The sequence below is a fragment of the Rana temporaria genome, chromosome 9, assembly GCF_905171775.1.
Source record: "Rana temporaria chromosome 9, aRanTem1.1, whole genome shotgun sequence".
Classification (NCBI taxonomy): domain Eukaryota; kingdom Metazoa; phylum Chordata; class Amphibia; order Anura; family Ranidae; genus Rana; species Rana temporaria.
Window position 1 is genome coordinate 83,000,683 of NC_053497.1, and position 14,413 is coordinate 83,015,095.

Below are 14,413 nucleotides of genomic sequence, written 5' to 3' on the forward strand. Positions count from 1 at the left end.
GACATTGAAGGTATGCGGGAGGATTTTATTTTGCTTAGTAGGCACAGCTTTAATGCCAACTATCTTGAATATATCTATATCTCCATATGACAAGGATGCACAATCATATAACCGTGAGGCTGACTTACTATAACTGGAGAGTGCAAAATCCTATGCAGCTCTGAATAAAAACCAATCAGCTTCCAGGATTTATTGTCAAAGCTTAAAGCGGTTTTGAAGCTTTGATTTATTTAAAATAAAAATAACAAACATGCCTATACTTACCTATATGGGTATGCTAGAATGGTTCTTAAGCCCTGTACACACGATCGGTTTGTCTGATGAAAACGGACCGATGGACTGTTTTCTTTTAATCATCTTTTATTTGATTTTAAACAACAAGGAAAACAGAGATTCACGAGTACAATCCAAAGAAAAAAAAAGGAAAAAGAAACCAAACCCGAGGGGTATTCTTCCAGTTTAACCCCCTTTGATCATATATAACAGTAATATCAATTTAATTACCCATAGAAAGAAAACAAACATTTAAAAAAAAAACATTTCCCCATCTAATTAATCTTCATTTATAACCAGGGGGAGGAAAAACAAATTACATTTTAAATTTTCTGATGGACTGTTTTCATTGGACAAACCGATTGTGTGTGGGTACCGTGTGTGGGCCCCATTGGTTTGTTTTCCATCAGTGAAAAAAAATAGAACATGTTTTAAAATTTTCCTATGGATAAAAAAACGATAGAAAAAAACGATCATCTGTGTGGAAGTCCATCGGTCCAAAAATCCACACATGCTCAAAATCAAGGGAAAAGGGAGTAGCCACTCCAGGTGGGAACCCAGATGAATATCCTCCACTTGCAGACAAATTTAGGTGCAGGCAATGCACTTAACGCTATGACTAAGCATTAGTTTCAGTGTGAAACGCGTCAGCAGTCGGGTTTTATTTAATTTTGCTGTGACTTTTAGTGCCGTCCTTCTTTTAATAAAGGCTACAATTTGTTCAGAGTGCGGCTGTCCAGAGACAATTTTTGTTCCTGCTATGCTCAGAATCAAGTCGACACATGCTCGGAAGCATTGAACTTCATTTTTCTCAGCACGTCGTAGTGTTTTACGTCACCGCGTTCTGACACGATCGGATTTTTGACCGATGGTGTGTAGGCAAGACTGATGAAAGTCAGCTTTATCGGATATCCCACGAACAAATCCATCGGATTAGATTCCATCAGATATCCGATCGTGTGTACAGGGCTTTAGTCTTACCAATCCACAGTTGAAGGTTGGAGATACGTTTTGTGTATGCTGTATTATTTTGGACTACTAGAATGCAATTTGACACTAAGCTATTGGTCTTAATTAGAGTTGAGCGGACACCTGGATGTTCGGGTTCGGGTCCGAACCCGAACTTAAAAAAAAAAGTTCGGGTTCGGGAACCCGAACTCCGAACCCCATCGTAGTCAATGGGACACGGACTTTTAGAAAAAAAAATGTGCGGAGGTCCCCGCAAATTCAATAACCAGACCCTTTAGGTCTGGTATGGATATTAAGGGGAACCCCGCCGTCAATTTTAAAAAAAATGACGTGCGGTTCCCCCTAAATATCCATAACCAGACCCATTATCCGAGCACGTTGACCTGGCCGGCCGCAAAGTGCGCCCCCCCCCTCTCCTGAACCGCACCAGGCCACATGCCCTCAACATGGGGAGGATGTCCCCATGTTGATGGGGACAAGGGTCTCATCCCCACAACCCTTGTCCGGTGGTTGTGGGGGTTCACTAAACCCTAGTCTTAATTAATTTCTATGTACTCCATTACAGCTAGATCATCGTGGTATTGACAGTACTTAGAAATGTAAGACAATCCTTCCTTTTGTTTAGTATGACTATTACCCTTTTAATATTTTAGCAACAGAGTCACTTTAAGGACATTCAGTAATTGCAATAAACTCAATAATATAGCAAGGCAGGCAGTTACAGAACCGAGGCTGTTGTAGAGGGAGTGGGGTGTTAATAACAAAGAGCTTCTGGGGATTGGAGTTGATCATAGCCAATTGGTTTGCAGATTTATTATCCATCAAAACTCATTGTCATGAGAACATAAAGTTAAATGTACTGTAACTCTTCTGATATGATCCTTATTAATGACCTGACTGCTGCCCAACTCAAAGCAATTTGATTGTTTAATCCTGACTTGAAAAGGAACATCTTTTCAGTGAATGTTATTACCAGTAGCAGAGTTTTTAGAGGAATATTTAAAGTAATTTGTTTTCCCATATAAAGGTAACCTGCAATTTTTAAAGTCACTGTATGCTTAAAGGGGTTGTAAAGGTTTGTCTTTTATTTTCTAAATAGGTTCCTTTAAGCTAGTGCATTGTTGGTTCACTTACCTTTTATTTCCATTTCCCTTCTAAATGTTTTTTTTCTTTGTTTGAATTTCTCACTTCCTGTTCCTCCTCAGTAAGCTTTCCACCATCATCCGAGCGGTGGAAAGTCATTTAGAACAGCTTACTGAACACCTTACTGAGGAGGAAAAGGAAGTGAGAAATTCAGACAAAGAAAACAAAGAAAAAAAACATTTAGAAAGGAAATTGAAGGAAAAGGTAAGTGAACCAACAATGCACTAGCTTAACGGAACCTATTTAGAAAATAAAAAACAAACCTTTACAACCCCTTTAAAGGAGAATTCTAACTAGTATCATCAGTAAACCTAAACATTACTAGGCTGTGCACACTTGGGGCCAGATTCAGGTACATTTGCGGCGGTCTAACGTATCCCATTTACGCTACACCGCCGCAAGTTTTAAGCGCAAGTGCTTGATTCACAAAGCACTTGCCTGTAAACTTGCGGCGGCGTAGCGTTAATGCGCCTGGCGCAAGCCTGCCTAATTCAAATGGGGCGTGTATCATTTAAATTAGGCGCGTTCCCGCGCCAAACGTACTGCTCATGCTCTGTTTTGAAATTTCCCGCCGTGCTTTGCGCGAAATGACATTGCACCAACGTAATCTTTTGAACGGCGACGTGCGTTACGTCCATTCCTATTCACGGACAACTGACGCAAAAAAAAAAAAATTTAAATTCGACGCGGGAACGACGGCCATACTTTAACATGGGCAGTCTAAATATAAGCCATGAAATAGCAGCCGTAACTATCCGCCGGGAAAAGCTGACTAGCGACGACGTAAGAGAATGCGACGAACACGCGTACCTTCGTGGATCGCCCTAAACAGCTAATTAGCATACCCAACACGGAAAACTACGCAAACTCCACCCAGCGGGCGCCGAAGTATTACACCTACGATCCGAAGGCGTACGAAGCCGTACGCCTGTCGGATCGAAGCCTAAAGCCGTCGTATCTTGGTTTAAGAATTCAAACTAAAGATACAACGTGGCAAATTTGAAAATACGCCGGAGTATCAGTAGATACGCCGGCGTATTTCTACTGTGAATCTGGCCCATAGTGCCTATGCCAAATAAATAATATACTAGTGCAATGAATAAATCCGTATTCCAAAATGCAAATACCTATACAAAAGAAAAAAAGTACACATCCAATATGTGCTATTCTTCCATTCTTATAGTCCATATAACAAAGAAACTGCCAGCAAGAAAATTATTTATAAGTGCAAGGTGCTATGAACGTCATCAGTGAGTGATCACTTTCTTCAAATGACTTTTTGCCCGTGATTCTGTGCTGCTACTTTTCACAACAAATGTGACTGACCCACCACCTGTATCAATGGCCACTCACCAGATAGCTTTAAATTATGTGACTTTGGTTCATTTGGGTCAGGATAACCATTCCTTATGATAGATCCTTCAGCGCTCCTGTTGAGCTCCATGGCAGGACAGCTTGGTATAGGCTCTGCCCTCCATGCCTCTAGGACTTAACTCATATAAATTTGAGCCCACCTACAGCCTCTGCATTCTGTAACTAGTCCTACAAAGCTGGGTGGGATCTGAGCTTGTCAGGAAAATTACGGTAAGTATTTGAATGAAATTTTCAGTTTTCCCGACAGCTCCATGTCAGCACAGCTGGGAAAAAACTAGTCAAAACAGGGGAGGCATAATGCTACACACTCCTCAATTCTGACAAAAAAAACAGAAGCCAAGATGCCTCTGCCAATTGTCATTAAGCCATGAATATTTTGGTGCCCACGTAGCTGCCTTGCAGAAAGTTTCAGACACTCGGCCCCCTGCTACTTTCAAGGTCGAGATCCCTTCTAGTGAAGAGAACCATGATTCTCCTGGCACAACCAAACCCTAGGCCAAGGAGACAAGCTTTACCAACCAAGAGGCAATAATCTTGCTGGAAGCCATAAAAACATTATGTGTTCCACCTGGAATGACAAATGGATGCTCCGACTTCCTGGTGGCAGAAGTCACCTTGATTAAACATTTTAAAGCCTGACCCACATCCGATGGGCTAATTTCTTGAGTACTCCCCAAAAGGAACATAGGAGGACAAACTCTTGTGTGATATGGACTCTGAAGGTCAGTTCAGGCACAAAATTTGAGAATTGGCATGAGTACCACCCTGTCTGGGAAGTACGTGAGCCACCAATGCTGACTCTCTTCTGGCTGACGTTATTGGCACCAGTTAAGCAGTTTTCAGTGAGAGGTACCACAGGGCGATTGAAGGCATCTGATGCAATAACGTCCAACAGCAATGGGAGAGATTTTTGCAAACCTCTATAGGGTTCGTAGTTCGGGTTCAAACTTTTTCCATGTTCGAGAGTTCTGGTGCCAACTGAACCGGGGGAACTTCAGGCCCCTTTCTAGTTATGATGTGAACAGGGAACATAAAGTCAATTGATTTTATATGTGCCCTAGCAATGACCTACAATTTTAGTGCGGAAAAAGTAGGTCACTACACACACTGAACATAGTTTTGCATAAAGTGGAGAGCGATTAGAGCACCTGTCAACTTTTATTGCTGTCTGTGTCTCTGTTAGAGAGATTCTCTCTCTCTCTCTATTTGTCCTGTTTACTGTTATCATCAAAAGGGGAAGTAAAAGAAAATTCCACATTCTGGGTTGACATCAGAACACTAATAGTCAATAGTCAATTTGTAGGGATTTCCTCTCACTTCCTGTTTTGGCTATGGGGCAGGAAGTGAAGGGAAATCTCCCCAATTGGACACAGATGGCAAAAAAAAATCTGGTAAAGGAGGATCATCTGCAAGAAGAGATATTGAGATTGTGCTTGTGGGAATTTGCATAGCTCTCAGGCCCCGTACACACGAGAGGATCTATCCGCTGTTATTTATCCGCGGATCAGTTCCAGCGGATAGATCCTGTGGTGTGTACGGCCCAGCGGATATTTATCCGCGGATATTTTTCGGGCCGATGGATATCCAGCGGATAAAAATTTCTTAGCATGCTAAGAAATCTATCCGCTGGAATCCTGTCCAGCGGATTGATCCGGTGGTCTGTACAGACTCACCGGATCAATCCGTCTGATCCCCTCCCTTGCATGCGTCGTAATGATTCGACCCATGCGTGGGAAGTCTTTACCTTCCAGCGTCGCGCACGTCGCCACGTCACCGCGGATGGATTCCGCGCGGATTTCGATCTGATGGTTAGTACAACCATCAGATCAAAATCCGCCAGAGGATTTATCCGCGGGAACGGTCCGGAGGACCGTTTGCAGCGGATAATCCTCTCGTGTGTACTAGGCCTCAACTGTCCCTGGTTTGGAGGGACTGTCCCTCTTTTGGAACAAAATCCCTCTGCCCCCCTTCCCTTCTCATTTTGGTCTGATGTAGGCATTATATCTATCAAAAAGGGTTATACTGTGATAAATCTTTCATGCAATTTCTAAATTATTATACTGTATTTGTAAATGTCAAAAGCCAGTATAAAGGAAGAGTAGTGGTGGGGAAAAAAGCATTTCTGTGTTTAACCAATCATTTTTGTATATTAATTCTCTATTCAATTGGGGTGTGTCATTTGCCTACATACTTTTTTGCTAATAGATGTCCATCTTTCCAATCTCTGAGAGTTAGGATGTATGGACCTTGTGATACATTTATATACATATAACAACACTGTTGTCAGCACTATTCATTCTATCATCAGTGGACATGGTTTTTAATTTTATTTACCTTTAATTATACATGTCCTCTTATAAATGAAAGTTCATTTGTATGTGGACACACTTTAGATTGTGCTTGCAGTACCGCAATGCATTGCAATGAATTTGTGTTAATAAGCCCTAAGTAAAGTAGGACAGTAAACCAGATAATACTTGTAATGTTATTTACAGCTCCAATAATACTTATAAAGGCATTGCTTATGTGCTGTGTATAGACCATTGCACCCTGCAATATCAGTACAAACAGTTAATGGTTGGAAAAGCCTGACCTAACCTGGCATTTCCAATTTTTATTTTATTTTAATTAACATTTTTTCTCATTTAAGTCAGGGATTGTCAGGACTACACTTTAAAGTTTATGCAATGTCAAAGATGACACTTCCATCAGCCGCAATTTCTATACCTTTGTATATAATCATCTGTTTACTAGACTTATCCACATTAAATAGAGGACTGTAAAATGACAGTCAGTTACTATAAAACTGACAAACAGTGCCCTCTTCAGGAGAAAGAAGGCTTATACTGTTAGATAAGCTTCAATTTGTGTGAAGTTATATGTCAGTTAAACTGAACCTGTCCTCTAGTCTACATTACCATTTACCTTACCAAAAATATATATAGACACAGAAGGTGGTACACAGCACACACTATAAGAAAATCAAGCGATTTGTCGACCGGTTTACCTCAATGTTTCACAGCAAATCAAAACTGAGGATAGATATAATGTATGAAAATTCTCATACAACAATGGCTTTTTTTTGCTTTGTTTGATTATGATATTTCTCGTGCCAAAATCGTATGGAAACGCTACACATTGAATGAAAATCGTTTGTATTTGTGGCGCTGGTTCTTGTTTTGGTTTGTGGCAGTTCTGCTTGAGCTTGGAACAGAGGAGAGCAGGTGGCTATCAAAAGATTCTGGACCCGCCAAAGGGAAGAGAAGACAGCGGCGTCTACGGGCTCCTAGGACCAAGACAGCAGGCATGGGAAAGCAAAGGGGTGTATACAACATGTTTCAGAGACCCTGCCTCCTTTATCAAGTATAGTATATATCAGATACCAGTTAGTGTTTGATATCAGAGCAGCCAGACACAACAGTACAATGTCACCATAGTGACATTGCAATTGCTCTGGTGACAGTTTAAACAAAATCAGTTTTTGGATTTTTTTTCTTTTACAATTTTGTTTTACATGCTGTCACCAGAACAGTGTAGTGTCCCCATAGTAACACTGTGCTGCTCTGGAGGAAGGGTGATCAGGATTTTTTTTTACACTATGATTGCTTATTATAATGATGATCACTGTATAAGCAAACATTTACATCCATTGGCATCCATTCGTAACAACGTTGTTTACTATTGTGGTAGCTGTGATTGGCCACAGCGACCCCCTGGTACAGGGCCACTGTGACCAATCACAGAGATCACAGCAGTGCACACAGTAGTAAGCAATGGCATCATAAATGAAAGCCATTATTTACTACTTTTCCTGTATTACTGTGATTGTTCACAGAAGCCTTACACCCTGATCTATATTTCGCTGGGAAAGCCAGGAATGGAGGATACACTAGTACATCCACTTAGGTACACTCCCTCAGTTCCATAGGCTCTAGCTTCATGTTGAAGCCAAGTTGTGGTCTTTTTTTTTTTTTACTCCAAATCCAATTGCCATTGTTTTCTTAAATGCTTGTTAGTGGGAGCAATTCTTCACTCCCTTCTCCTGAAGGCTGGTTGTAGATGGAGCAACAAAGCCCCTGTATCCTACTTCTGCAGAGAAAATCATGATACTTCAGAAATTCTGGCCAGCTTCTGGGTAAGAATGGTCTTATATGGACTGAAATTCGTCCGGTTTAGTAGGGATGAATTTCAGTCCATGTATGGGCAGGCTGGTTGTATACAAGTCAATAAACTTGTGTACAACTAGCCTGCTAGAAAAAAATCTCTCCATCAGCATTGTCAGCTATAGCTGGTAGTGCTGATGAGTGTATTCTGACTGCGAGGGAATTTCCCCGCTGTCAGAGACTCAGAATACAATAGTTCAGTGGCAGGGATTCCACCATACACATTAAGGGCCAGATCCACGTACCTCTGCGCCGGGCGCAGCGTATCTAAGATACACTACGCCGCCGTAACTTATTTATTTTATTTCGAATCCTCAAAGAATTTGCGCCGTAAGTTACGGCGGCGTAGTGTATCTCTGGCGGCGTAAGGGCGCGGAATTCAAATGGATGTAATGGGGGCGTGTTTTATGTAAATACGTTGTGACCCGGCGTAAACAACGTTTTTTTTGAACGGCGCATGCGCTGTCCGTGGGGGTATCCCAGTGCGCATGCTCGAAATTAAACTGGAACCAGCCAATGCTTACGACGGTGACGTCATTCTACGCAAATTCCTATTCGCGAACGACTTACGCAAACGACGTAAAAAATTCAAAATTGGACGCGGGAACGACGGCCATACTTAACATTGAGTACGCCTCAGAATAGCAGCTTTAACTATACGCCGGAAAAAGCCGAACGCAAACAACATAAAAACAATGCGCCGGCCGGACGTATGTTCGTGGATCGCCGTAACTAGCTAATTTGCATACTCGACGCGGAATTCGACGGAAACACCACCTAGCGGTCGCCGAAAAATTGCAACTTAGATCCGACGGCGTACTAAGACGTACGCCTGTCGGATCTAGCCGAGATGCTGTCGTATCTTGTTTTGAGGATACAAAACAAAGATACGACGCGCAAAATTTGAAATTACGCGGCGTATCAAGAGATACGCCGCCGTAATGCCTTTGTGGATCTGCCCCTAAGTGTGTGGTTAGGGGAATCGAGTCCTTTTTTTTCTTTTAACCCACTGGTTGAACAAAAAAATCCTTGGCCAGAGGTTATCTTAGTTATAATATGTCCAAAGGTGAATAAAAGTAAACTACCCTCACTTTTTTACAGTAAAAAGTGTTTGGGTAATACCTTAGTTCAGTCTTTCATATAAATGAAACCTGTGGACAAATGAGAACAGACTGTAATTTTGCCAGAGTAAGAAGGTACTATATGCAGACACCCCCAGGGTGGGGAGCTATTGTGTGTTCTTAATATGTCAGTAGGTTGTTTTTTTTGTTTTGGTTTTAAGAAACTCCAAAGTTTACAAAAATGTACAATGCAATTGGCTCTGCTAAGAGCTGCAGCTAACCACAATGTATCGATGTTAGCCACAATGTTAGCATTTTTTAAATCTTTGAACAGAAACACCTGGAGATATGTTTCTACTAAAAGTAGAAAAATTTTCAGTTCTCATTTTTTAAAAGTATTTCCTATTTTTAATAAAATACTTTTTTTTTTTTTTACTCCACTTCTCTCATACCTTTTTTCAACAGCATAAACAAAAAACATTTACATTTTATAAAACAAACATTAATTATAATAATAAAAAAAAATGTTAAGATATATATGATCCAGTAAGAGACCTATTATTTTTTTCCACTTTATTTCTTTATTGAAAGATTTTTTTTTGGTTTTACAAATTCTTACAAAAACTTTACTCTTTAACCCTTGTTTAACACATTGTTATCCCTAAATAGTCCCTATTAACCTTTAATCCCTGCCCTTCCTAGCTCTTTTTTTTCCCACAAATAAATCTTTATTGAAGGTTTTCAAAGGTAATACAAGTAGTACCAACATACATATAACCAAGTGCTAGGCAAAAGATTCCAACTAGCAATATACACAGAGTTTTGCATTCACACCTAGCTCTTTTTTTTATAATAAGGACTCTTTCACTTGCTCAGCGGGGATCGCTCCGCTGATCCCCGCTGAGCCGGCGGATGACACACTGTGCAGGGACTGCCCTGTCTTTTCTACGCTCTCCTCTATGGGGGGATCGGATGAACACGGACCGTCTGTCCGTGTTCACCCGATCCACAGACTGATGGAAAAATAGGGTTTTCCTCCGTCTGCAGAATCGGAGAATTGCGGAACCGGGCGAGATCGGGTGTCAGCGGATCTTCATCTGCTGACACCTGCGATCTCATAGGGACCAATGTATGTCCCTTTTTCATCCGTACACGGATGGATGAAAAAGCAGACATACGGTCCACCTGTGTGAAAGAGCCCTTACACATTATGGGCCAGATCCACGTAGAAGTTACGCTGGCGTATCTATTGATACGCCGCGTAACTTCTAGGATGCTCCAGCGTATCTTTTTTCTGTATTCAGAAAACAAGATACGCCGGAATTTTGCTAAGATCCGACTGGCGTAAGCCTCTTACGCCGTCGTATCTTAGTTGCATATTTATGCTGGCCGCTAGGTGGCGCTTCCGTAGATTTACGCGAGGAATATGCAAATTAGGTAGATACGCCGATTCACAAATGTACGTCCGCCCGTCGCATTTTTTTACGTAGTTTACGTAAGGCTTTTTCCGGTGTAAAGTTACCCCTGCTATATGAGGCGTACACAATGTTAAGTATGGACGTCAGGCGACCGTCAAATTTTTTACGTTTTACGTCGTTTGCGTAAGTCGTTCGCGAATAGGGCTGTGCGTAAGTTACGTTCACGTCTAAAGCATTGACGATTTACGGCGTAAATTGCATGCGCCGTTCGTAAAAAACGTCAAATACGTGGGGTCATGATTACTTAGCATAGAACACGCCCCCAACCAGCCTCTTTTGAATTAGGTGGGCTACGCTGCCCGATATACGCTACGCCGCCGTAACTAAAGGTGTAACTTCATTGTGAATACAGTACTCGCCTTTCTAAGTTACGGCGGCGTAGCATTTCTGAGATACACTACGCCCGCCTAAAGATAGGCGCATGTACGTGGATCTGGCCCTATATCTATAGTAGCATGTGTGATATTTCAGTTAAATATGGAATGTGCTGTGGTGGATGACCTGCTGGCTTTTTATATCTCTTGGGGACAATGGGGTCATGGTGCCATAATTTACAGCTCTTCTACCTAATTTGGAGATTGGAGAGTTCCCACCCATTGTTTGATTTTACTCCACTTTCACTGCATTTTTTTTAATATATAACATTCAATTAAATTAGGGAGAGTGAAACCTTCTTACAGTGATCACAGCAGGTGTGCAAACCCACAAAATCAATCACAGAAATCTCATCACTAAAGTCTTATAGATGCTGTATATACAGTATATAAACCTTTTAGTAATCCATGATGGTACTCCCACATTATTTTACTTACAGTACCTGTATACTTACCTGTACACCTTCAAAAGAAAACCGCAAGGGTAACTTAAAATCTGAAGTATTGATTTGAGAGGACTGACCCTTAAAGGCTAAGTTCACCTTTTCCAGAAAAAAAGACTATGCAGTCAAGGGACCCCAGTCAATATTAAAAAAAAATTATGCAGCTTTGTAAAATGTTCAGTAATATTATTGTCATACTTTTAGGTCATCTGGCCCCCCCAGAAGCCTGGTTTGAAAAACCCTAGCGTTTTCACATCATATCAACAAGTCAGGGCATAACTGGGAGCTTTCAGGCCAGACTTCTGAGGGGACCGAAGAAGTAGGGGATGGCCTACAGACATGACAATAATATTAAACATTTTACAAAGCTACACAGTTTTATTTAATATTCAGTGGGGGCCATGACTGTATTGGATATTTTCTGGAAACGGTGAACTTAGCCTTTAAAGGGGGTTCACCCAAAAATAAATTTTTAACATTACATTCAGCCGAGTTGTCCTAATGACAATCGGCTGTTTTTTTTTTTCCCGTACATACCATATTTTCAACGCCGCTTCCGGGTATGTCGTCTGCGGGACTGGGCGTTCCTATCTGATTGACAGGCTTCCGACCGTCGCATACAGCGCGTCACGAGTTGCCGAAAGAAGCGGAACGTCGGTGCGGCTCTATACGGCGCCTGCGCACCGACGTTCGGCTTCTTTCGGCAACTCGTGACGCGCTGTATGCGACGGTCGGAAGCCTGTCAATCAATTAGGAACGCCCAGTCCCGCAGAAGACATACCCGGAAGCAGCGGTGAAAATACGGTATGTACGGGGGGAAAAAAAAACAACTATTGTCATTAGGATAACTCGGCTGAATGTAATGTTAACATTTTTTTTTTTGGGTGAACCTCCGCTTTCACTGTTTATTGCACAGAAAACCATGTTGCCAAGATGACATTAATTTTTTGCTACTTTTTAAAATCATAGCAGGTTGGAGACAAACCATAAAGTGTATTAACAAGTTTCAATTACAGAATTCTTTGTGAAGCTGTCCTTTATAACTTATATTTGTTTTAAAGTCAATGGAGTTACCATAACGGACAAATTACAGTTCACAGAATCCATTTGGTTTCAAGTTATTATGGTTGATTACCTGCCTTCTAAACGACTAAGTTTGCAAACAGGACAACTCTCAGTAGTACTAATGTATTTGTCGGCTGCTAGTCCATACAGAGCATTTATTAGGTGTAATAATAGAATATAAACAACTCCCAAACTACAACCTGACCATTCTCTGCAACGGGAGCTACGACACAGAAAATGGGTTTTCAACTTTCTACAGCTGGCAGAACAGAAAAGATACTTTTTTTAGCCAAGGGCTGCTGTACTTAAGAATTACGATTCCACATAGTGACAGAATATCAAAATAACGCGGACAAGAATATTATTCAAATTTCATAGATATAGTTGACATGTAGATCTATCCTTCATAGGTCTTATTAGATCCAATCTGACAATTTCTGGAACTGCTTGTAACATCATGAAGCTATTCTAAGCTGAGAACTGAACATAATTTGACATATTCCTCAGAATATACAATACATTGATATGAAAATTATACCCACCATAAAATCCTCTTCTTGAAGTTCAAGGGACATAGGATTCAATTGGGTTATACTGCTGCCTACAGGAGGATTTGGACACTGGCAAACAAAAAAGAAAAACAGTTACCAGCCTTGTATAACTCCTCCTACTCCCAGCATGTCTGCTAATGTCCTAGTAGAGTGGGAACCTTTTTGTTCCCCTTCTACTGTTTCACTAGCCATTTTCCCCTTTTTTCAAGGTCTCTTCATGTAGGTATCTGGATCGACATAACTACAAACACGGAATGGATCTGGCACTGCAGGTTTCAGCAAGGATACATGGAATACCGGGTGAATTCTGAGAGATTCTGGCAATATAAATTTATAAGACACAATATTAATTTTCCTTCTTACCGAAAATAGTCCAATAAACTTTGGTGTCAACTATTTTGAAGGACAAGCTATCTTCAAATTTGTAGTAGCAAGTGTAGCGCTACCCCCTCAGGAGCCGCTGGTTGTTTTGGGATCAGCGTATTAAGTTACCTTCAATCGTTGTCTAGGGTGATTGTAGTGAGTAGAGCAGTAAATGAATGTCCAATCAGCAGATAAGATTTTCTGAATGCTTTATTGTCACGACCAACATCAACATGAGGTAGAACAGAAAAGGTTGATGAAGTAAGAGAACCTTGCAGTATCAGGCTTGGGTAAGAGATGAGCAATCCTGCTCTCAGTAGTAGTAGATACAGTTTGTCGCCACTCTCGCCAGAGTGGGTGAAGTGCCCCCAGACAGACTCCTGCGACGAGCCTGGCAGCCGAAGTGTCACTTTAAGGTTTCTGGGAGGAACAGGCCCCTGCCACAGGCCTGGCTCTAGTGGGGCCTCTGCCATAGGCCTAGAATTTGGATGAGCGTAATAGTTGAGCTTATCCTCCCAGTAAATTGTGCTTTGGGGTCACCGATTGACAGTACTGAGGATACCTGTCAGTATTCGGTCACCAAGATCCCCGATGGTTCGTTCCAGCTTCTCAGACAACCTGCCTCTTGGTTCTCCTTGAGCCGATTCCCCACCGCACAGCACGCAGCTAGGGATGTGCGCACACCCTAAAGGTGGGTGCCGCACCCGAAACCAGGAACCCGCGAGGAAACCCAGAACAATGGCTTCTGCCACAGAAATACTCCTCCCCAGCATGCCCCGCAAGGGAAAACTCCTCTAATTGGCTGCTAGGGAAAAAGCGGCTCCGCCTGGACCTCTCTGGCGCCACCTGCCGCCCAGGGATGGTGTCTCGTCCCTAGAACACAGTCTAGCACGCAGAACAATCCAGATTTGGCGACAGACAAATTTGACATCAATACAGAATGAGAGCAAACTATCTCTCTCATTCTCCCACTAACTTTAGCGTAGCGCCTTTACTGAAAGTAAGGGGGCGCTACACAAGTCATACTCAGTCCCCAGGCTGTAAGACCAATTCTCCCCTCCTCATTTTGTCAAATACCCTATTTTTTGTCTTCTTGTTCCTTTGTGACAGTCTCCTGCAACAATTTATTATTGTACGTGAAGAAATTCAATGTACT